Below are 25,856 nucleotides of genomic sequence, written 5' to 3'. Positions count from 1 at the left end.
TTATGTCTTCACATGAATTCCAACAAACCCGAACAAAGAAAATACGTTTCACGCTACTACTTATTAAAGTCACGTTTTCACACGCACATTTTTCATCGGTCTTGCTACTTTTTATAGCAGCATGTGCCAGTACAGGTATTATGTGAAGTCTCTATAAAAGTTAGCTGGCACTTGATATAATGAATTAGTTGGGAAAAAAAGCGCACCGGAAATTAGTATAGAGATCCCAGGGCGACGATCCTGGTATATGTGCTTTATTAGCTGTTCGTTACTCAGTTCTGAATCAGCGTTCTTTCCATTTGTGATTTCACAGGTGTTACGGAAAACTGTAGAACGCCAATGCAGGGAGAAAGAAGAGTGTATTAAATTCCATTAAAGGTGCACTTATTAGCTAGACAGGTTTACCTCTCGACTCACATTTCTCATTCCAAGATCAGTCTCACTGATGTGTATTCTTAAGAAAAGGTTGAATATCTCTTAAAAAATTCTTTGCATTTGATTTCAGCAAAGGATCCTCGTTTAAACGTGATCGAATATGTACACTCTTGGAAACGCAATAATATCTGAACATCGCAATGAATAACGTTCACACTAGTGAAAGTAAGAATAAAAGCCACTGGAAGATATTGGATATGATTTTTTTCCAGTCTGCACTACGATTATAGACTGCTCTCAAAGGAAACGGGAATCTCAAACTAACAAGCTGCTTAAAGGTCTAATAATTCCAATAAATCCCAATCTAACAACACGTTGTCTGACTTCTGAATACTCATTTTCACCGGGAAATTGAGTACGATACGATTGTGTGGTACTGAGCGAGGTGGGGCTGTGGTTAGCACACTGGACTCGCATTCGGGAGGACGACGGTTCAATCCCGTCTCCGGCCATCCTGATTTAGGTTTTCCGTGATTTCCCTAAATCGCTTCAGGCAAATGCCGGGATGGTTCCTTTGAAAGGGCACGGCCGATTTCCTTCCCCATCCTTCCCTCACCCGAGCTTGCGCTCCGTCTCTAATGACCTCGTTGTCGACGGGACGTTAAACACTAATCTCCTCCTCCTCCTCCTCCTCCTCCTCCTCCTCCTCCTCCGATTGTGTGGTCCTATTGTGGGTGTACACTAACTTTAAAGTCAACCAGTCACAATCGATCAAACAGTCGAAATCATATTAAGGCTGGTGAAATTTGGCACACGAAAATTTGGGTATATAGCCAGGTATTCAGTTCAGTCAACGAGAAAAGTAATTATTCATTATTGGGATGATAGTTTTATGCAGAGATCAGGTAATTTATATCAAAAAAGAGACAACTAACGTATGTAAAATATTTACTGTATATACTAGGAAAGAGCATTAATTATCTCGGTTGTTAATTTAAGCAGTCGGATGATTATCTACATCTAAAAGCAAATGCTATACTAAGCATACTCGGGCGAGCGCGATCCACTCATCACGACAACACCAGGAACGGCGTCTTCTCAAACTCTCCTAGATAACCTCTTTAGCCACCGTCGTCCGGCACACGAGTGGTTGGTGGCGGACCAATCGGAAAAGACGTTGAAGAGGCCAAGGCGTTTGCACAATCGGGAAACAGCTAAAAGAGGCGAGAGTCCACAATAGTTTACTGGACGGTACTCCTGGACGAAATTCTGATAAGAGTTTGGTGAAAAAGTTCCACGACTTCGCCAGGTGGCTTGCTTGAGCAATCGAAAACGCTGAGAACAAGGCGGTACGTCTTTCGTCTTCAGGCTACATGCCACGTCTGGGCAAGATTCAACGGAAAGTTCCCGAGACCTGCAAAGAGAAGTAACAAAGAGTAAAACTTTGAACATAGCTGCTAAGGTTCAGTGACGGTGTCAGAATTATATTAGAACAAATAAGCCCTCGGTCACAAATATTAAGTCAAAATTGACCAGGTTTCCACGCTACTATGAGCGTCGTCTTCAGAATTACACTAACTGTTCTAAAACATATTAAGTATATAATACATTAACAAAATTAAAGTTTGTACTGACTGGAAAGAGATGCAGTATTTACAAGTCACATATTAAAAAAAGATCTAAGCCGGAAAGGCGACGTCATGAATAGTTGTAAGTAAGATGGCGAGCCGCTAAGGGCTGCTCGTACTTTAGAGAACAAGGATTGCAACAAGAGTTTTGACTTAATATTTGTGACCGAGGGCTTATTTGTTCCAATATAACAAAGAGTACCCTGAACACTACTACTACATCTAGTTACATTTACACCACACCTAGCAGAGATTATACAGCGCGAATTATGGAAAAATGGTAAAATAAGTTTCTGGTAGGAAATATAGTAACAAACAATAACAGAGGACAAGGCCTGTAGACTCCCTCAGAGTAAGCCAGGTGTTACAAATGATATTTAAGCGAAACGGGGCTGAAGCAGGTCCATTTCAGTAAGTGTAGAAAATTACTGTTACTGGTACAAAGTACCCTCTGTAGTTCACTGTACGGTACCTGCAAACCTAGGTGGAAACACAGGAATTCCCAGAAAAGCAGAGTCGGTACTCCTGTTTCAATTTCATAATTTCCGGTAAGGTAGAATAAACGTTGAGTAAACGAAACGCGTTGAAACTTTAATGCAGATATAGAAGTGGCGAGATGAACCAGAGCAAAGTGGACTAAATACAGGAGGAACGATCACTTGGCAGATGCCAGTACAAGGCGATTGTTAAAGTATCAGTTAGATAAACGGTTACAGATAGCTACTAAAATGACACATAGGCTACATCAAATGTAAAAATGTTAAAATTAGTCACATATCGATTCATCTCTGGGGTTCGGTTCCTAGGCCTTCTTAATTAATTAACTATATAGAGTGAGATATGAAATATGCCAGCCGTGACACATTACAGCGTCGGACACGCGAGTATTGCTAGGTGTTCTTTGCGAATTGTTGCATGTAGAGGGCTACGTTGAATTTTCGTGAGAGAAACTCCTACGTTTTCCCTAAATAGTGTCACAGCGCGAGTCGGGGACGTATGCTTACCGAGCACTTCGTGTAACTGTGTCTTTGTCCCCTCTGGACTTCTCCGGAGGTCACAGGTTTTAACTTAAAATTATTAAACAGTTAGTAGCATGCGGAAATATTGAGTACTATGACAAAGTTCAAAATATTGGAATGCCATATGAATTTTATTATTTTTTTCTCAAAATCAGGAAGAGGGATAAGCTGTTTTTTAAGAGCCAGTCTAGTATCGAAGTCTGGATAAGATTTCGGGGAAGTTAATTTTCACTTATCGATCACCCTAATAATATGTAATGTCTATCATCACACGAGTTCATCGACATGTAGTAACTGCAAAAGACTGTTTCCGAGGCACTTTTAGCTAACAGTCCACCTAGGTACTAAATAACAGCCTCTGCATTCTTTACCGCTCCTCCGAACATTTGACGCAGACTCTGCAATGAGCTACCCAACAGTTTGGCGCCTGCTAGCTGATAGCGCACTCGTGATTGGTAGGTTCATTCCACGAGTAATTTTGGAGTCTGAAATTAGAGTTACTGAAATCGTAATTAAAATGCAAGTAGTGGGGATATGGTCATCGGCTTAGCTGGAACTCTGCACAAAAAATTAAACAGTAAAAGTAAATAACTAAAGTTACGTGGTGGCGCCAATGCGGACAGGTTAATCACGTGTAAGGTTTTCACACGTTTTCTGCCATTGTAAGTAATTCACTTTTATTGTACTGGGACAAAGATGAATGAGCGCGCTACACGGGTAGTGGATAAGTTCCTTGACCCTGTGTTTATCTGTGGTGCACTTGTTCGCCTGTCACTTGTGCAGCGCTGGGGACTTCTTATTTCAGGCAAAATATCAAGCAGCTGAGTTTTTACACAATGATATTTGATATTTGTGAAGGTAAGAGAGATTATTTGGAGTATTTTACTAATGAGGCGAAAAGTTCTTTGTAAACATATGTTCGTGATTCTATTAATGGAGAAGATTTTTCTTTGGAGGAACTTTTCAAGGTAACCAACGCATGCTCAAAAAAGAAATGTTTGTCTGATAGAACTAATAATTGAAGGAAATCCTTATCCCTCAGATAACTAAAGACATTCATATCCGTTTTGTAGATAAAAAAAACTGCCTTTTCTTGCAGCAATGTATTTTATTACTTCCAGAGGCGTTTCACCTTTTACTTTAAGGCTTCTTTAGTGGAATCTAGAAAGATACAGTTTTGTTTTGATATGCGATATTTTTAGATTGTAAGACAGATCATGCCTTGTTTTTTACGTAAATAAGTGATGACTTAGAGTTCTTCGCACTTTTCGTTGGCATCTGACTTCCCTCTCATACTTGTTGGAGGTCGCACTATAACTCCACTTACGAAACATAAGCATGTTTGTATGTTACTAACTTTTTCTTCGCAATTTTCATATTGTTTTCCATAATTGCTGTGCATCACTATTAGTCTTCTCTCCCTAGTTGTGGATATTTTATGGAAAACTGTGGTTTAAAGTCTCACGTACTTACGCTTCGTAAGTGAAGTTATAGTGCGACCTCCACATGTGACCAGATGAGAGGAAAAGCAGATACCAAGCAAAAACGAAAAAACCTATAACTGATCTCTTATTTACGTAAAAAAACAGGTAGTGAACTGTTTTATAATGGACAAATATCGCATATCAAAACAAAGCTGTATTATTGTAGATTCCACTGAAGATGCCTTAAAGTAAAAGGCGTAACGCGTCGCGGAGACATAAAATACATTGCAGCAAGAAAAGATGGCTTATTTTACGGAACGAATATTTCTTTGCTCGCAACGGATGATGGTCACGCAAACAAATTTGTTAGTAAAGTTCATCTCTTTGTTTCCGCTATGTCACAAACAACGGAATTGGTTGGAATGTCTGTAATTTTTGTATTGAGAGAATTTCGTAATTGTTAGGGTCTTTCGACAATAATCAGAATTTAATTCTTTAAGAGTGACTTTCTTTAACGTAAAACCCTTCATCATTCTTAGTAAAGTTTTGAATATTTTGTCGTGCAGCATTGCACCTTGGCTACACGAAGCCACAGATTCTTTCTGACAAGGAAGCACCAAATTTTATAGTGACTAAATTTTTTCGTTATTGCTGCATCTGCTGATTTCTATTTGCTTCCGAGAACACCAGTACACCAGACACAAAACAGCACACTGAGCATAAGGTAAGTTACTTTGTTTTCAGGTCAGACCTTACTTTGTATTCTTATGAGGAAACAGCTTGAGTCAGAACTATCCGATGTTGTGCTGAGCAAGCAGATTAATTTACAGTAAATGTAGAATTTTATTTTTGTTGACTTTTTTAAGTCAGAAATGGAACTTCATGTCACGCAACTGTCATATAAATCAGTATTGAGTATCAATTGAATAGTTTTCACGAAGTACAGAATTAGTTGGTTTTGGTATTTAATTAAATTAGTCATCTTATTTCATATACAGTATTTCACTAATTTTTGTCTGACGACACTGTTCACATGTGCAACACACAGTCAAAAAAAAAAAAAAAAAAAAGGCTCTGAGCACTATGGGACTTAACGTCTGAGGTCATCAGTCCCCTAGAACTTAGAATTACGTAAACCTAACCAACCTAAGGACATCACACACATCCATGCCCGAGGCAGAATTCGAACCTGCGACCGTAGCAGTCGGGTGGTTCCGGACTGGAGTGCCTAGAACCGCACGGCCGTCAGCACACAGTCAGCCAATAGTCAGTATTACTCAGCAGTTGAATATATCATCCCAAACTCACGCAAAGAAGCATTTTGGTTGGTTGCTTGGTTGGTTGGTGTGGAGTGAAATCGACAAAACTGCAGGGTCATCAGTCCCTTCATACGTTAAGTGGCAAACCATGAGTAGTCGTCAAAGCATTCCGTTTTCGGGCGACAAGTGGCCCATCAGGACCATCTGACCGCCGTGTCATCCTCAGTTGAGGATGCGGATAGGAGGGGCGTGTGGGGCACACCGCTCTCCTGGTCGTTATGGTTTTCTTTGACCGGAGCTGCTACTATTCGGTCGAGTAGCTCCTCAATTGGCATCACAAGGTTGAGTGCACCAAGCAAAATGGCAACAGAATATGACGGCTGGATGGTCACCCTTCCAAGTGCCGGCCACGCCCGACAGCGCTTAACTTCGGTGATCTCACGGGAACCGGTGTATCCACTGCGGCAAGACCATTCCCAATAGTCGTCAAAGGAAGGAGGAATATTCGGTATTTTCATTCATAGATAATTTTTTTTTAATAGGGACCTTACAACCTGTTTCATGGTGAATGCTTCAGCATAACTCGGCATCGATCTCACGCTCTCCGACCATGTATCATTTGTGGGACGGGGTACTCTATCTGTTATGCCTGCTCGCTAACTCGCAGTGGCACGAGCCTCTATACATTGTGTGATAAAATATAACAAGATACGTAATGAAATGGAGCGTAACTGCCACATTAGGAGTAAAGAAGCAGTCCCGCGTTATCTTACTCTAGTGGATTTGGTTCTATTGGAGGTGGTCTGTCAAAGCTTTTCTCAGAACAGTCCATAGTTTACAAGTGGAACCGTGAGTAGGATATACTGTGATGATTGTGGCGCACTGTAGTATTCTGTTCAAGTTGTCACGGATGACTATGGATTCAAAGAAAATGGAAGGAGTATGCTGTTCCGGTAAATGCTGTACTCCTTTCCAGTAGCAACAACGACTTCGTCACGCATAACGCACTATCTTACGAATAGATAATGGTTATGCGCCCCATGAGACCCTGCAATAGCCAACTTATAAAATATGGAGAACCAGTATTAACTGAATAATCTAGCGGTATTCTTCAGTCCATTACGTAAACGCTGAATTAATGTGAATACGATGTTTGTGGCATTTCAGATCGTTGTTTTAGCAATTTGCATGGCCAGTAGTGTACGTCGGTAGACACTCGCAGCACTCAGCACGACACAGGAGTTGATGACGATGACGCTGTTGTCCACGCCTCAGTGACCCGCGATAAATGCCTGCAGAGACAGCCAGTAGCTCTGCTAGCGGCGGCACGCTGAACGCAGTAGCAACAGCGGCAGCAGAGGCAGCAGCTGGTGTTAAGCCGCGGGGCCGGAAGCCGCCCACCTGCGCCGCCATCTTGGCCGTCTCCGTCGGAATGCGCTAATTTGGGCGCTCGGCCGGCCAGCTGTCAGTCTCTCTATATGACTGACGCCAGCGCCGCTGGACGTGGACGCTCCTCCTCCCCCCCCCCTCCTCTGCTCCACTCTCCCCATCCCACTCCACTCCATTCCAAACCCGTGCCACCCGTCACTCGCTTTATCAGCATCAGCATCAACATATCTCCAGCTCCTTTCAGCATCGGGCAGTGTTAGTATGCATTTCGTAAGGCTGCCTGCTACGAATGTTTACAATGTCAGTGAACAGAGTCATTTTTTGTGGTACAGTTCATACAAAAATTTACGTCCCGACAGTAAAATATATGCCTTTCATAATAGGACTTCGGCGGAGTTCTTAGTGGTTACATTTACTCAAATGGTTCAAATGACTCTGAGCACTATGGGACTTAACATTTTAGATCGTCAGTCCCCTAGAAGTTAGAACTACTTCAGCCTAGCTAACATAAGGACATTTCACGCATCCATGCACGAGGCAGGGTTCGAACCTGCGACCGTAGCGGTCGCGCGGTTCCAGACTGAAGCGCCTAGCGGCCTGCGGTTACATTTACCTTTGGGGTGGTTTTATTTACTGTCTTATACGCAAAGTAAAAAAAGATCACTTAAGACATCTCATAACCTAATAAAGAGCTGTAAATAGAAAACGGAGAATTTTTGTAGTTAGTTACTTTCACGTCCCAGTAAAGTTCACAGCTTCTCGGTATGAGAGAGGCACTGTCAGTGGAGACACAGGTACATGCTAACCGTTTAGCTTTGCGATTTTTATCATATTTTCGTCGTCATCAACATCATCATCATCCGTATGACGTCCACTACCAGACGAATGCGTGCTCCACACTTCTCCAAGCAATACAGTCTTCAGCTGCATACGGCCATATTTCGTCACGCCATCGATCCAACTTACCTAAATCGTCAGCTGTCAGGCTCTCCTAGTAACCTCCAGTGCGCATCTCTCCAATTTCCGCTTGTTTTCGCCGGTAAAGTCCATGTCTCACTGCCGTAATTCAAAACAGGTAACACGCATTCCTTCTGAGGCCCGTGGGCGATATTGTTTTGAAAATCGTGTTTTGTTTATGAAAAGCGAAAGCACATCATTCCATTAACACTCTTCTGTTTAGAGTTCAACATTCCTAAAGAAAAAGAAAAAAAATCCAGTCAATAGGTCCTATGAAATAGTTAACGTGTAGACTTCTCTTGTCGATGTGTTTACTCATATTTCATGGACATTATTATTTTAAGAAATACGTTCTACTTTGCTCTGTTGATGTGTTCCACTCATTTTTTACATTTATTTGCGTTGCATTTAAATAACTACAATGTCGTTCATAACACGTACATGGCTAATCCCATTAAAATGCCTTCTTTCACTTTTTTCCGTGTTAAGGATCTGAATACTATCTCTAGACATTCTGAGACTAGATCTGGTCGTATGGTAGCCCCTTGTTGGAGTCATTTTTCAATTCCTAATTTCCCTGTGCTTTGGTAAAGTCTAACAAAACTGTAGCAATGTTGTATAGAAGGTGAACTCCAGTGACAAACATTCAGACGTGGTAATAGGGGCCAAAGAAAGGAAAAAGTTTAGTAAATATGGGCTCTAAAGTACATATGTTAAGACTTGAAAGCGCTTGTTCAGTAGAAAATTCAGTAGAAGGGATCGTTATTCACAAGTGAACAAGTCCTCGTTTCTTTAAGGTATACCTGTTCGAGGCCATGTTTAGAAGACATTTTGCTCTTGTTGTGGTATGTACTACCACCTTCCAACATACAAAAACCGAAAAAGCTTTCAGTAGAAGAGATATGTCCCTCGGCTGTTAAGATGAACAAGTGCTCCTTGTTTTGTTCCATACTACCTCTGAAAGCTTCTCGGTGGAGTTAAGTCTCATTCTGTATATTCTTCCGCGTACTAAAATAGGTTAGGTCACTGGCTTGTTTCTTAAGAGCTACACAAGACACTGAGATTAAACTATGTCACAATCATTCTCAAAATCCTAGACAAAATTGCAGTTCACACTCATTGCTCCGCCCAATAACTTCGTTCGTGGCCTGTACTTGCTACAGCCAGCTTGTACCTCCTCTCGATTAAAATATAATGGTATTCCCATGCAGATGGTAATGACTGTATGAATATCTAGTATATTTATTTAAAACTTAATACAGGTTTAAACTGATTGTAAGAGACGCATTAACACACCTACACCCTTCTGCATCCATCTCACATAGAGCAATATTATCTATTCGGAAATTATGAAATAGAGGATGATGTCACACGAAAACATTATTACGGTATTGTCCCAGTTTAATTAATCACGAGATTGGTCTAAAGAGTTCTATCGCTGCGTGGTTCGCTTCTCATGGTATCGGAGTCAGGTTAATTTACTAATATTGGCGATAGTTTTTATGCTTAGTGCTATCTTTATATCTGCTAAAGTTGTTTCAAAACTCCAGCATTATAAGCTCGAATTTCATATCGGAGGAAATGTGATGTGACTTACTTGTTACTGTGTCCTGCTGTGTACAACTTGCTTGATTAACATATCACGTAAAATACTCATTTTATGCAATGAATGCCTAATATCACAGACACCCCACAGTATTAGTCTACGTGATATTGTGAAATTATAAGAAACGAGATCTGTGTTTTCACCACCAAAATCAACAAATTAGATACCTGCACGCAAGCAAATAATGACTGCAATTCTTTCCAAATGATAACTGTGTGTTACAGGGTTTCAGACCTGGAACTTTGGCCTTTCCAGCAACGCTCTCATTGCCCAGGCTCCCCAAGTACATCTCACCACTTCTCCTCTCTGGTTCACTTCTGCAGTACCTCTCCACCGCTTTCCAGCTTTCACAATAGTTCTCTCGATTACATTTCTGGACTAACTCTTTTAGGAGGTGCGATTTGGCATACAGCTGTTCCCAGATAGTGCAGCTGTTTGCGAGAGTGATCAAGATTGTAACCAGATGCCTTGCCTTCCAAAGTACGAGAGAGGTTCTGAAAGAATTGAAGCTATAAATACAGATAAAAGCATTGCCCGCGAAATACAAGCTTCCAGGTTCGTAACCCAGTCCTTACAAGACTGTTCGAATGACTTGGCTTCTGTATTTACGGTGTTTTCCGTGTTTGTCGTCTCCATATCGTTTCTTCTTAAAATGGATAGCATGTCGTTTCATACAAGCGAAATCAGTGCTGCTGTGTTGCAGCAGGTTTCCTGTGTGAATACAAAGACGGCGGACTCTGAGGCACTCCGAGGTAACGAGAAGTATATCATGGAGACGAAATTTTGTTTCCTTGTTGCCTTCCTATTAAAGTAAAAACCAAAGAATTTATCTCACTGAATGTTGTATGATAACATGTATACATTAACTAACTTAAATTATACCTTGAAGTCAAGCTCTTTCTCCCCCCCCCCCCCCCCCACACACACACACACACACACACACACACACACACACACACACACACACAATCACATCACACGTGCACCAACAGAGTCAAGCATTGCTTGATGGATACTCAGATTTCTTTGACATATATAACTTCGTTTGGAGAAAAGTGAATTTCCTGTGTCGCACAATTAAGTGGTGTGCATCTGCTTATTCATCCACACAATGATGGCAGTAGGCGATTCGCCATTTCCTCTCTAGATTGATATGCTTGCTAATATGCGTGACCTACTCGTGTTCTGTTGTCTATTAGATTGGGACCTTGCTACCGCTCTAACTACACTAGGTATGCTTTCACTCACACAGTGTGACGCGTTCTGACGCCTGATTGATAGATGATTAACGTCGTTTCTCATGTTAGAATGTCGAAGGGAATCCACTGTGTTGACTCCTATGGCATGATTTTGATAGTTCATTGACTGTTTCATACAGTATTATATAAAACACTTATTGACGTTAACCGTTTTATACTATTTTTCCAATGGTTTGTTGAAGGACATTATCTTGTTACTTCTTTGTAAGACGTAAATTACGTATTTGTTGCTGACGCATCAGTATCCGTTTTTTCTTTATTTCCCGACATCACGTTTAACGATATGATACCTTCAAGTGAGTGTATCGTCGTATATAAATATCTCGTCCAATGCACGGGAAGATTTTCACTATTAATAAAAATGAGGCCAAGTCTGGAGTAGAAATCAGTTTAAAATATTGTCAGGAATGTAGTTTTAACCCTTCTTAAACTATTCTAGTTTCAAGGAATAGTCTACACTTGACACTGGACATGTGTGTTGAGGTTTCAGTAAAGGAGGAAACTTCGCGAATAATCCATGGAGACCACGCCATGTAGACCGTCCGGCAGGTCATCCGCATCCAATGGCCACATCTAAGCGCAGTATGGTGGGGCTTATGGTCAGCGAATCGCTCTCCAAGAATCTGATCATTCTCCGAAGCTTCGAGCTTACATCTTTAATTTAAATAAATACTCACAAGACTACATTCACTTACCATTCACGAAAAAATGCCTGGTAGTGGCCGTAATTAAACCGTGATTTTTGCATGCCAGTCAGACAAGCTGACCGTACATCTTCGAAAGCGATGGTATGTCTCAGTACTGGATCATTTATTTTTCATTCCCGCAGTCATCTTTAGCAGGACTAAATATTTGATGCTAGTTCGTAATTACTTCAAAGTGATTCCGTATACAGCCGATCATATGATGATGGCAAGAGACTGTTAACGAAACCTGGAACAGAGGTTAGGCACAAAACTGGCAAGTAAGTCGTAAGACGATGTATCTAAATAGTGTTATTTTTAACTGTAGCCAGTAAAACTTCATATATGCATGGATTTAATGTTGGGCGCTAAACAGAGAGATGACTTCCCTCTCTTAGCACAGTGTCACATGTAGTTACAGTTATTAAAATTCATTATAAAGACAATGGGCCTAACACACAATAATTAAAATGCTGGGCACTTACCAGTATTTCTGAGAGTACTGTAGTTATATGTATGAAGCTGTGGAGGACTCGCCAACAGAGCCTGACGGGCCTGCTCCTGCCACCTGCTCTCGGATCCCCGGTGACGGCGCGAGATGTTACATCATCTCTATAACATCTAAGCCACTTTAAGAAGAATTTAGTTATGTTTGAGTCGCCGTAGCGGCAACGCGTATATGACGACGCGGTAAGTTTATCGTGTCCTGCAAAGGGGTCGACCTGCGAACGCCATAGAGTCGAGACATTCATACGTCAGATGACGGAAGGTCGTGTGGAAAACTATAAGCACAGCCCTGATGGATACTGATCTTCAGTCACGTGGTATGTAACGGTCAACTGCAAGCATGTGACACGATGAAGACTTGAATGGATAGACATGACAAACTCCACCAACTGCACCGCCTACGGATCACTGGACACGGACACGCATCGTCTTTGCTATGGAGAGGCGGACATTGCCAGGCACCTGGTTCGACAAATCGTGGCCTTCTTTATACGAGTGGCGCTGGCCCACATTGCTCCACAAGCCTTCCTTTTCCCGGACGATACTTCCTAACCTCGTACGAAAGCCAACGCCGTCGTATGCATCATAGGTCCCGCGGCTTATTACCCATTTCGGAATGACACCTCTTGGGCTTCTGGAATTAATTGCAAGAAAGGCATACCAAAATTCTTAGCAATCCGAAGTACCAACAACTATTTTCAGATTAGCTAGGCGGTACCTTCCGCGACCCTCCTTGGAGCTGGATTCTTCCGGGTAGGAGACGACATCCGTCCACCAACTGAAAACTTCGAACATGCCGGACCACCCTACGGGGAACTACTATATCTTTCCGTGAAGATGTACGCGACAGGTCCAGCGCCTGATGCCCGACGCCGCAGGAGCTGCTAAGCTCCACAGCCGTTCTCCTCCCCTGAAAAGGTTACTTTTGTTTATTTGTTAGTCTTTCCTTTTAACTGTCTACTTATCATTCCGCTTAAAAAATATATTAAGGAGGCAAAAAATCAAACTAAAATATTAATTTTCAATGCAGTTTATGCTTGCTTCGTTCCCAAAGTCAATTCTGGCAGTCGGGGATGCCACGGATACTGTTGCCATACCTCAAGATCCGAACCTGCCCACCACTCTTCTCTCCCCCCCCCCCCCCCCGCCCCCCCCCCCCGCGCACCCCGCCGGCGCCTCTCAAACTCACAGAGACAAAAAGAAAAGGAAAAAAAAGGTCATGTTCGATCGAACCTTTATTTTTCAGTTATAAAAAAAGACATCTACGGAGTCAGCGCAGAACATTGCTAACAGAAAGGGCCCGGGTTCGCTTCTGTGCCAGATCAGAGATTTTATCCGTTCCGGCATTGGATGTTGTGTTGTTCTTATCTTCGTCCTCTTCGGAACTGACACGTAAATCGCCTGTATGGCGTCAGATGAGGAGTTTAAGCCTATGTAACTTCGTACCAAGGTACAGCTTAACCGTTATGACTATTCTGATTTGTCGAATCACGTTGTTCTATCTACTTTCCACTTTTGGGATGGGTGCATGGGCACGTCTCGAAAGCCAGTAAACATTAAATAAATAAATAAATAACTAGCCATAATGCACAACTTACAACCTCCATCCAGTCAAAATGGGGAGAAATTCTGACGTCACTCAAAATTTATACCACTTGCTTCTAATACTCTCCTTGTCACCTAAACTATGAACTTTGGAACGCCTGTAAGGAAATATACAGTACAATAAGATACAAATTTTACATATTCACATACACCTTTAATCCAAATAAATACAGATTCATTAGGATTGAGTTTCTTTTGTTACGTGTATACAATACAAGTGGAGAGGTAGAATCATAAGCAGATTTACCAAAGTCTTCATTAGCAATTTCAAACATATGGTAGGCACAATAGGCAATTACATCTCTATCATTAAAACTTTCAAGTCCAGGTACACTAGATACTCCACTACCACCTCTCACTATGGCAACAGTGAACCATCCATTTCCATGCGAGAATGTGTCGTTAATATCCAAGCTAAAATTAAGAGAACATCCAAGGAATACACAAGGTCCATCTATGAGGGCGTGGGCTGCAACACTCTTCACTTGAATGCGGTTCTTCTTGTCTCCTGATGTTGTTGTAAGTTCAATGTTTGCGTTTTCGCAGGGGCCAGCGGGAGCGTTATCCCGGACGCGCACACTGGGTGTTCTACATTTTTGCAAGCTCCCGCTGGCCACTGTGAAAACGCCAAGTCCACTCACAGTATATAAGCGAGCGCGCACTCGCGCTACGCTCAGTCTGTGTCTTGCTGCTGCACAGGCAACTACATTGAACGCCGTCAACATGCCTTACAGGAGATATCGACATCGTCGTCGCACAACAGTTCACAAAAATATAGAAAACATTGAACTTACTGCAACATCAGGAAACAAGGAGGACCGCATTCCAGTGAAGAGTGTGGCAGCCGACGCCCTCATAGATGGACCTTGTGTATTCCTTGGATGTTCTCTTAATTTTAATTTGGATATTAACGACACATTTAAAGTAAAAGACATGACATTATGATGTTCCGTGTTACTCTAAAAATACCGCAATCCATTGGAACTTGTCGAATGGAGGAGTCCCGTGTCTCTGAGCTGTGCTCGATACGTGGGTGGATGAGAGCAACTTCGCCCCTCCTTCGAGAGTGGTAGGAAGTGCACAATGGTTGGACTCAGCTTCAATGACGGCAACTTGTTGTTTGTTACCTCCTTCCGTATCCTTCCTCTTTCAGCCTCCACCTTCTTTGTCATCCTTGACACCACAGCCTGGGGCGGGGCGATATGTGACAGTGAACTGCGATGTTTTCCTGGCAGGCTGCTTCCTTTGTCACCTGCGTCGTCTCCTTCGATTCAAATGTATCAAGTTCCAGCAGTATACCACATTTTTTCCCTGCCTTTTCAAAAAGCGTTAGCTGCTGGGTACATCATTTGCTGAATAGCCCGCAGCGCACTAAGAGGATCTAGCCAGGCAAGAAAGCTCCTCCCACCTAGAAATCTCATCTGCTCTACCGTACAAGCTACTCATGTGTCAGCTACTGGTCTATATTTGACGCCGCGTCTTCAGCAGTGTGGAGAAGCAACTGAGATAATGTAGAATATGAGACACCAGTGACAAAACATAAACACGAGCAACACAAAAGAAAGAGGGAAGGTACCGGAGAGCAACTACGGGCCCACGTGGGCGGCCGCGGATCTCTGCTCCCTTCCTCGGCGAAACTCTAGCCTTTAGCAGAAATTGGGTACACTTTAATTAAACGGAGACATAGGCGGAGAGGCGTCCCATCGCCGGCCGGCGTTTTGTCGGCTCTGCCTCTCGCTTCATCCCACCCCCACCCAGCCCCCAGGCGCCGGGGAGCGCTCAAGTGTCGATAATCGATTGCGGCCGCCGGCTCCACCGGTCTGCCAGAAATTGCTTCAGTAAATAAGTTAGGAGGCCGGCCGCACCGCCTGTATACACAATAAGCCGAGCAGCAAGAAGCTCAGCCGGCCCGGCTTGCGAGGGCGCGGGTAAACACGGCGCCAATAAAACCGCACCGGGAGTGCAGCATCCCTCCCACTGGTGGAGCTTCGCAGTTATGCAACCGATACTACGTTGCGTAAGAGGACGGCGACACCAAGTAGCCGGACCTGTGGAGGGCACTACGCCTCTTACGACACACAGCCAAGCTGAGCATGGAAAGTTGGGAGAACAGAGCCTCAGATTTCATGTCTGATTAAATCTGTATGCTGGACTAGGGATCGAGCTTAGAAGACTGACTTTTGCTACCAAGGATCCTACTGGCTGAACTACCCATACGTGACAGTGCTTTGATTATGGCGGTCTGTCTCTCCTATACTCCGTTTCAAAACGTAACGTAAACCGGTTATACTTTGATCGATTTTCAGATTCAAATGTGATTATCATGACTTTTTTAATTTCTGTGAAACCTGAAGGTGGAGAACGCAGAGAGGAAAGGAAATCAGCTGCATCGGAACTTTAGCGGCATCAACGGCGACGAGCAAAAATATATGCCAGACCAGTATAAGAATCCTGGATCTTCTGCTTGCTAGGCAGCTGCATTAACCCCGGAATGGTACCCTTCGTCGATGCGACGAACGTGCAAGGATGTTTACTGTACTGAGCCACAGTACCGCTGCCTAGCGTCGTGTGCGCTCAGCTATGCTTCGAGTGATTAGTAGTCTACGTAACCTTGGCACTTTATTTACTTTATTTACCAATTCACGAATATGCATGGTGAAGAGCCCCTGAAGAATAGGTATTTCTTTTTGTTTTTAAATCTCTATACTGTAATGTTACTTTTGTTCTTACAGTATTACTCTGATTGTTACAGTGGAATCTATTGTAATGCTTGTTGTTACATAGTTATATTGTTCTTTTCTTACATATTTTCAAGTGATTGTTGCCCTACAGACAGAAAGAATTTGTTTGCTCTTACATTAATAAACATCGCACCAAACCTACTTCTGAAATAGATCTTTACCTATATCCCCATACTAGTCGGCATTTGAACCCTACTTATTTTGAAATTTTGATATGTTATTGATTGTAAACGAGTATTACATAAATTCCAAGGCTCAAACCTACATAAACTGCTGTTATAGTTGATTATACACATGAAAAGTGGTGGTGTTCGTCGAATCGACGAATGGGTAGCACTGATCGTCAAAAATTGTAGAGTAGCATTCCATGGGTTAGCCACAGCGCCATACGGACACAGTGTTTACCTTCGATAATGTTGGAAGCTGAAGAAATAAATTAAAATTTGTGCTACAGTTGGGACTTGACCCTCAGTCTCCTACAAACTGGGCAAATGTGCAAGCCATTACACCACCGCAACAATACGGTTAACACAGTTGCATGGACAAGATTTTTGAAGGGGGAAAGGGCTGAAGGTGTGAACTGAAGCTTGTGTTGGGGAGGGCATCGGACTAGGGTAGTCGATCCAGTTGTATTAGCTATGGCATGATCTTGGTGTAATGGCTACCATATACGCCTAGCTCGCAGGGGACGTGGCTTCAATGGAGGATCCACTCAACGGGAAGCAGAACGCTGATGATGGGGAGGATACAGATTTATTAAGTCGTTGGCTACGACGTAGACTAGTGGAGTGGTACCATGCAGACGCTCAGACCATGCAAGTAAGGTGGCGTAAGGACGTTGCATTGAACGGTGTTGAAAAAAATATGGGTTTTTTAGCCAAAAGAGTGGGTAATTATATGCTGTATTGGAATCCTTAACAGAACGTACCCGCTGGCAGAGATAATGTTGCTTCACTTATTGGACGCTCCTCATGTTAATACACTCCTGGAAATTGAAATAAGAACACCGTGAATTCATTGTCCCAGGAAGGGGAAACTTTATTGACACATTCCTGGGGTCAGATACATCACATGATCACACTGACAGAACCACAGGCACATAGACACAGGCAACAGAGCATGCACAATGTCGGCACTAGTACAGTGTATATCCACCTTTCGCAGCAATGCAGGCTGCTATTCTCCCATGGAGACGATCGTAGAGATGCTGGATGTAGTCCTGTGGAACGGCTTGCCATGCCATTTCCACCTGGCGCCTCAGTTGGACCAGCGTTCGTGTTGGACGTGCAGACCGCGTGAGACAACGCTTCATCCAGTCCCAAACATGCTCAATGGGGGACAGATCCGGAGATCTTGCTGGCCAGGGTAGTTAACTTACACCTTCTAGAGCACGTTGGGTGGCACGGTATACATGCGGACGTACATTGTCTTGTTGGAACAGCAAGTTCCCTTGCCGGTCTAGGAATGGTAGAACGATGGGTTCGATGACGGTTTGGATGTACCGTGCACTATTCAATGTCCCCTCGACGATCACCAGTGGTGTACGGCCAGTGTAGGAGATCGCTCCCCACACCATGATGCCGGGTGTTGGCCCTGTGTGCCTCGGTCGTATGCAGTCCTGATTGTGGCGCTCACCTGCACGGCGCCAAACACGCATACGACCATCATTGGCACCAAGGCAGAAGCGACTCTCATCGCTGAAGACGACACGTCTCCATTCGTCCCTCCATTCACGCCTGTCGCGACACCACTGGAGGCGGGCTGCACGATGTTGGGGCGTGAGCGGAAGACGGCCTAACGGTGTGCGGGACCGTAGCCCAGCTTCATGGAGACGGTTGCGAATGGTCCTCGCCGATACCCCAGGAGCAACAGTGTCCCTACTTTGCTGGGAAGTGGCGGTGCGGTCCCCTACGGCACTGCGTAGGATCCTACGGTCTTGGCGTGCATCCGTGCGTCGCTGCGGTCCGGTCCCAGGTCGACGGGCACGTGCACCTTCCGCCGACCACTGGCGACAACATCGATGTACTGTGGAGACCTCACGCCCCACGTGTTGAGCAATTCGGCGGTACGTCCACCCGGCCTCCCGCATGCCCACTATACGCCCTCGCTCAAAGTCCGTCAACTGCACATACGGTTCACGTCCACGCTGTCGCGGCATGCTACCAGTGTTAAAGACTGCGATGGAGCTCCGTATGCCACGGCAAACTGGCTGACACTGACGGCGGCGGAGCACAAATGCTGCGCAGCTAGCGCCATTCGACGGCCAGCACCGCGGTTCCTGGTGTGTCCGCTGTGCCGTGCGTGTGATAATTGCTTGTACAGCCCTCTCGCAGTGTCCGGAGCAAGTATGGTGGGTCTGACACACCGGTGTCAATGTGTTCTTTTTTCCATTTCCAGGAGTGTATTTAGGTAGTCCGTCGTAGATTGTAATGCAAGAACGAAATCCGCCTTAAGTAATCCAGTTTCCGTTTCCGCCACGTTTTAATGAACAACGTCAATTGGCTAGCAAGGCCCTACCACAGCCGGATAGCACGTCCATATCAAAGTCGGGTGTTATGACACATCCAAGTAACTCTGTTTTTAGGGCACGAAGCCATGGTTCAGTAAAGAGGCCTATGAATGAGAGAAAAGGGCAGTGGTCCGCGGCTGCAACGAAAGAAACGGTTCGCAAGTGTTTTGGAAGGTGAAATGAGAGAAAGGGATGCTGGAGAACGTTTTAATGTTCGTAAAACAACGGCGCAAATGACATTAAGAGCTGTTTTAGGGAATCGGGAGACACATATGACACCCCTCAGAAGGTTTTCTTTCAAACCAACATTGTGCATGACGAATTTTTTGACGAAAATAGGATTCGGTGTGAAGGCTCGGCACTAAACGTTGTGTAGACTTCGAGGATTCATTGGATTACCAAAAAAACAGCTTTTTCTTACTTTCAACTTCGGAAATTAGACAAGTATTCTTTAGGCAATCTGCATCGTTTAAACAACCAAAATAATCTTTTCCATGGTAAAATTTACATTTCTATTGTGAGTTATTGTACTGTACTTTCAATACACAATTAGATTACATTTCTTTGAGAAGCAGAAAAACACCATTTTTATTTAAAAACCTAGACTATATTTTTATGGACCATATTACCTGTCATTTTTACCAATATCTCGAATTAAATCTGAAAAAACCTTTTCTTTCTAGGTGCCGTTTTGGGTAAAAAAAATTTCACCAGTTACATCAAAACAAATGTTCAAATTAAGTTTTCATGGCGCTATACCTTATTTCAAAACAACAACCAAAGTTTCGTACCAATCGTGGCTTAAGAGTGCCCTGCTAGCCACCTTCCCATATATCTGAGGTCTCAATAACTAAGAAGAAGATTAAATGATGTTTTATTTTACTATCAGCATTCTGCACAAATAAGAACACATCTGACGTTTCAGTAAGAAATAAAAACTTCATAAGGACGCATCCGATGCCCTCCTGTATGGCGGGGATCAATGTTGCCACCATGCAACTAATCCGAACTGAAAATACAATACCGTCTAAGCCAACTAACATCTGTCTGCGCCAGACACTCTGCTAATAACTACCCACCCAACGTATGCTGTAGAAATGACGTGGGGACATCAAGTTTGTTACGTCAATCGATTCTTACCTTTCACACAAGCTGTTATCTGATACAGAATTTCAGATTTTTCGAAACGTTAATTTTGAACAAGGCTTAGGGATCCGAACTGCATGCCACTGAGTTCCGAATCTGTTCGATGGCATATCAAGTTTGTAATATGTTGAATGACTAATACAAGGGCCAAAAACACACAAAACATGAAATATTAAAACTTGAATCGAAATTCGATGATATGTATTTAAAAAGATTGAATGTAATTAGTAGAGTGCAAATGTGGAGTAAGGATTTCTCAATATAAAGAATGTTAAAATTTATCTGCGCTATAATTAATTAATATTACTGAAGCAACATCTTTGAGGTGGAGCCGAATAGATGTATTTTCACTTTTCACTTCTTACTTTGACAATTGCGTGAAAATTTTTTTAGTTATAGTTTCATTAAATTACCAGTGCCGTCGAATCTGCGTGGGTCGGATTAGTACATGGTAGTTATTGTCCAGAAAACGTACTCACTTCAGACAAGAGGTGGTTCTGAGTTACAATTAATGTTATGTTAGCCAGAATCTCTCAAAAGGAAACCAAATGCCAGTAACTGCGCACACTGGACGGCTAGCCTGCCACGGACCGAATCCATTTCGCGGCTGCAAGACGAGAGCCGGTGAGCCTGCCAGTCTGGATGTGGTTTTTAGGTGGTTTCCCACGCAAATAGATAAAACGTGGGCTGGTAACCAAGTTCTGCCTCAGATACACTGTACGCCAAAGTTTTGAAAACGTCCTCACATTTGAATATGAGATTTACTCTAGATGCAGACAGATGCGGTACAGAGTTTCTGACGGCAGGAGTGGTGGCGTCACTTGGGCAGTCCGGTCATTATCGCTACCATTGCAGTAATGCGTGCAACAGTGCCGACTGCGTAGAGAAACCGGAGAAGGCAAGGAAGGAGAAGAAGATACACGTAAAAACACTTCTATGGAAAGTAATTTCAAGCGATTTTATGTCGAGGCCGAAAGTGTCAATTATGCTATCAGTCTTAAGTTCTACTACGTTACACTTTAGGTTAAATAAACAGAGTGTCCTCTGCCTTAACCAGCGGTGTACAAACCGCAGATTGCATGCTTCTCAAAGGGAGTTTCATCGATGCCCGAGAAGTGAGCATCTGTCACAACACCAGATAAAATTGTTTTTATATGAATTTATCATAAATTGAATATCTTCCATTTGAAACTTCCGCCACACGACGCTCTTCTTTTATCGACCCATCTCGCCGTATTTTTTTTTTTCTCGAACTATCATTGTTAGTGCTGGCAGGGGTGGCCGAGCGGTTCTAGGCGCTACAGTCTGGAACCGCGTGACCGTTACGGTCGCAGGTTCGAATCCTGCCTCGGGCATGGATGTGTGTGATGTCCTTAGGTTAGTTAGGTTTAAGTAGTTCTAAGTTCTAGGGGACTGATGACCTTAGCAGTTAAGTCCCATAGTGCTCAGAGCCATTACAACCATTTTTTGTTATTGTTAGTGTTTACATTGTGTGTGGCCCAAAAGTACTCGTCTTCCAATGTGGCTCAGATAAAAAGTTTGGACAACTCTGGTCTAAAGCCTTCGATGACATGCAGACAGGTGATTGCAGTCGACACTGAAAAAATGAGACATTCAACATTACATCACAGGGATTTTCTCCAACATGAGCGCGTCAGTTGAACGCTTTAACGCATAAAACGGGAATTGCGGCGAAGGTAGTTATTCGAAGGACCTTAGTGGGAAATATTTAATGAAAGTCGATGACACTGTCCCTACACATCCCGTCAGCAAAAGTCGCCATCGAAACCAGTGCATAGGTATTCGGTCCGAGCGCAGGCCGTTAGAATCTTAGGAGTTACAAGATGTTTCCATCGCCGATGACTGGCAAGTAAGTAGACAACAGATCATAAATTAAGGTTTCTGATTGTCCTGGGTTACAGCTCTTGCAGAGTCAGGGTTTGTGATAATATTAGTTGGTACCTACTTATATCAGGATCAGAATGTGGGCCAGCAGCGTGCTAGACTCGCGCCTCCTTTTCTTACCCTCTGCCTCTCATCATCAGCAAGATACCCTCGTACACACACTTATCACCTTAAAGGTACAAAGATAATACCTCCCAAACTGAAGGTAAGCCGTCCAATCGAGCGTGCTACATAACATCAAAATTTTTCATTAGTCTCATCTTGATCACGAGGGAGACAGAGAGGGGAATTTCTACACGGACTCGTTTGCTAAGAAACAAAATTTAATGTAACCTCGCAGTTGGGGTGTTGCGCTGATTTAGCGACTGCAAAGAGATAAGTCAATTATCAGCTCACACTCACTCTGGTACTTGTTCACCAACCATTTACATGAGTTTTAAATTTGCTACGCTCCCTGTATGCGGAAAACTAGTATATCACACAAGACATAGCGTTTTATTTCTATTTATGGCCTTCCAGTATCCGAATGGCTACATGTACTTTAACAGTGGTAAACACCATACGTTTCATGCAAATTATTGTCCACACAGAGCTCCTCCTCTACATCAAAGGTATTTTGTGCAGCAAATCTTTTTTTAGTAGTCGTGTCACGCAAGATTAAAATTTTATAACCTGTTGGTCACCGTTATTGACCGCAAAGAACAGGTCTGAAAGTTATCTCTCAGCTGCAAGTGAAGACATACAGGTATGTCATTCTCATACTTGAAGATTTTCGAAGCCAGTGTTTTTCTAAACGCTTCGACGAATAAAAGGATATTAATCCAGAAAAGAAATACAAAAACAGAAATCGTGGGAAGTACGGGAATACAAAATTCATAAGATATAAGTTTAAAAACACAAAGTGTTTCCGCAGCTAATATAGATCGTTTAATCTGATGACGGAATGTCAGTACATAAGAGCTCTGATTCATGGCTAGAGTTCTACAGCTGGTGTCAAGGACGAGATGACTGAAGCCCACCTGCTAATCGCAGTGATACACGTCAAGTATTAGTGTTGGTAAGGGAACTTCGAAATGTAATGGAAGCTACATGTAGAATGGAAGCCACGCAGTGACAAAAATTAACCTTCGTACAAATGTAACGCATCTGTTACTATCAACCTACGCTGCACAATACGTGAATACACAGTAAACGCTGAAGTTGTAGAAATGAAGAATAAATCGTAATATACGTGCAAGATATTGAAAACACGAATTTGGTCTGGCGAAACGGAAAACAAACCAGATATTTCAGAAAATGTGAGTGTTATTAGAGAAAATACGTAAAGCGATAGGAACAAGACTAGAAGTATTAGTCTGAAATCAGGTGAAAATAGAGACGCAGTTCTGCCAAGTAAATGAAGCATTTAGACGGAAACGGACGGAAAATGCCGAAATATGTCTGGGCTGTATTGTGTTTAAAATTGTGGGTAAGTGGTGTAGATTCTAGCCTGCTTCAAGTTGAAGATGCTTTCCTCAAGGAAAAAATAAAGGAAGAAGTTGAAGCATTGACGAATGGAGAAGAACCTGCTTTTCAAAGCTCATGAATTTATATTTAATGGACGCAAAGAGATTTGTTTCCATTCACTTACCAAAAGAACCTAGGGTCTTTCATCAGTCTCTGCATTTTTTCTCTTTCGATTTCATGTGGATGCTTGAAAGGAGGAGGTATGATTTCCTACGAACGCTAATGTACGTTAACTCAGTTCGCGAATATACCATTCTCATGACGTGTAGTACGTTTCCTACCGTCGCGGTATACCTTCTTCAGAATGCATTTGATACATCGGAGGCATAGGCTCAAGAGAACGAAGTAAACTTAAACACTAACAAAATAAGGAATGCGTTTCAGATGAAAACAATTCCTGTTAAGTCCAATATCTCCTGCACACATTAGGACACTTTTTAGAATAAAAACAAGATATAAAAATGTTTTTAAACAATCGTAGAGGAAAAGAAATTTCAGAGGGCTTTAAATATTTGTGCCCGAGAAAATGTATCAGCAGATACAGACGATTGATACATGGCAAACTGTTGGAACATACACATCAGTGAAATAATAATAATGAACTATATAAGTACGTCAGAAAGAAATTTATGATTGAGAAATGTCAATCCGCCCTCAAAGGCTGTAATATATTACGGAATAGCAATGTTATTTATGAAACAGATTACAAATCCCCTTCCACGAAAACTATAATCGTAAATTAATATCTCACTCCAGTGACTATTCATTCGCAAAGTGAAGGCTGGTTAGGATATGAATTCAGTAGTAAAGGAGTAACTGGGTTTCCACAAAGAAAGATCGGAGCACACTACCCAATTTAAGACGAGGAGCTCTTTCACGTCCACTGGTGGAAATTTCATGCCTCGGTGTACTTCGGTTCCCAAGCAACTTTAATTAAGGCACTCACTTAAGCACTCGTGGGCCGACATTACACTGATGGAGCTACTTGAGTGTGAAATGTTTCTTCGTTGAGTTTACGGCGCTCGCAGAGTGTCCTGTGTATTCCTCTCCCCAGTACTTCTCCGCCCCACCTCCCCCTTCTCACCCCGTTCCTGCATCAGTTTTTGTAGGATCGGGCAGCTTCCTCCCGTATCTATACGTCCCCAGAACACTGCTATAGCTGGTCCATTCAGTATAAACTTTACAACTTCAGTCCGTGCACTTAGTCTGTTTCAGCATCTTAACAAGTAGGGCACACGTCGACCTACAAGACGGAAGTAGTCCGTCACAGCATGCAGAATGTAATTTCTCTCTGCAGTGGCCGGCCGAAGTGGCCGTGCGGTTAAAGGCGCTGCAGTCTGGAACCGCAAGCGCGCTACGGTCGCAGGTTCGAATCCTGCCTCGGGCATGGATGTTTGTGATGTCCTTAGGTTAGTTAGGTTTAACCAGTTCTAAGTTCTAGGGGACTAATGACCTCAGCAGTTGAGTCCCATAGTGCTCAGAGCCATTTGAACCATTTTTTTTCTCGGCAGTGGAGTTTGCGCTGTTTTTGAAACATCCTGGCAGATTAAGACTATGTGTAGGGCTAAGATTCGAACCTGGGACCTTGCTTTTCGCAGACAACGTTCTTACCTACTGGGTTATCGAGTCGCAATCCACATCCGTGGCTTCCCTTTCACCAGTGCTCTTCTACCTTCCAAATTTCGCAGACGCCCTCCTGCATACCTTTCTGTCACAGTATAGTGTCTGACGCTTATTTAAACTATAATCCACTTCCACACAGCTCTACTCCCATAGTTCAGCTCAGATGATTTCCTCTCAAATGACTTACAGGTAATATAACATTGGACTCGAAAATAAAGTTTTTGGCATACAAAATTAATTCAGTTATTGTCCATGTATACAAAATTAATTCAGTTATTGTCCACAAGTGCTTTTCATACCACAGGTCTCTAGAGGAGTGAAAGTTCCCTAACAGTTGGAAAAAGCAAATTTCATTAACGTTTTGAAGAAGGATAGTTGAGCAGACACACACAACTGTAAGCTTCTACATTCAAAAGGGGCCCTGCGAGCACGCAGAAGTGCCGCGACAGGACGTGGCATGGACTCGACCAATGTCTGAAGTAATGATGGAAGGAACTGACACCATGAATCCTGCAGAGCTGTCCTTAAATCAGTAAGAATACGAGGGGTGGAGATATCTTCTGAACATCACGTTGCAAAGCATCCCAGAAATGATCAACAATGCTTATGTGTTGGGAGTTCGGTGGCCAGCGGAAGTGTTTACACTCAGAAGAGTGTTTCCGGAGCCCCTCTTGTAGCAATTTTGGACGTGTGGGGTGTCGCATTGTTATGATGG

Source organism: Schistocerca americana, chromosome 6 (genome assembly GCF_021461395.2).
Source record: "Schistocerca americana isolate TAMUIC-IGC-003095 chromosome 6, iqSchAmer2.1, whole genome shotgun sequence".
Classification (NCBI taxonomy): Eukaryota; Metazoa; Arthropoda; class Insecta; order Orthoptera; family Acrididae; genus Schistocerca; species Schistocerca americana.
Note: the sequence above shows the minus strand (reverse complement) of the source record.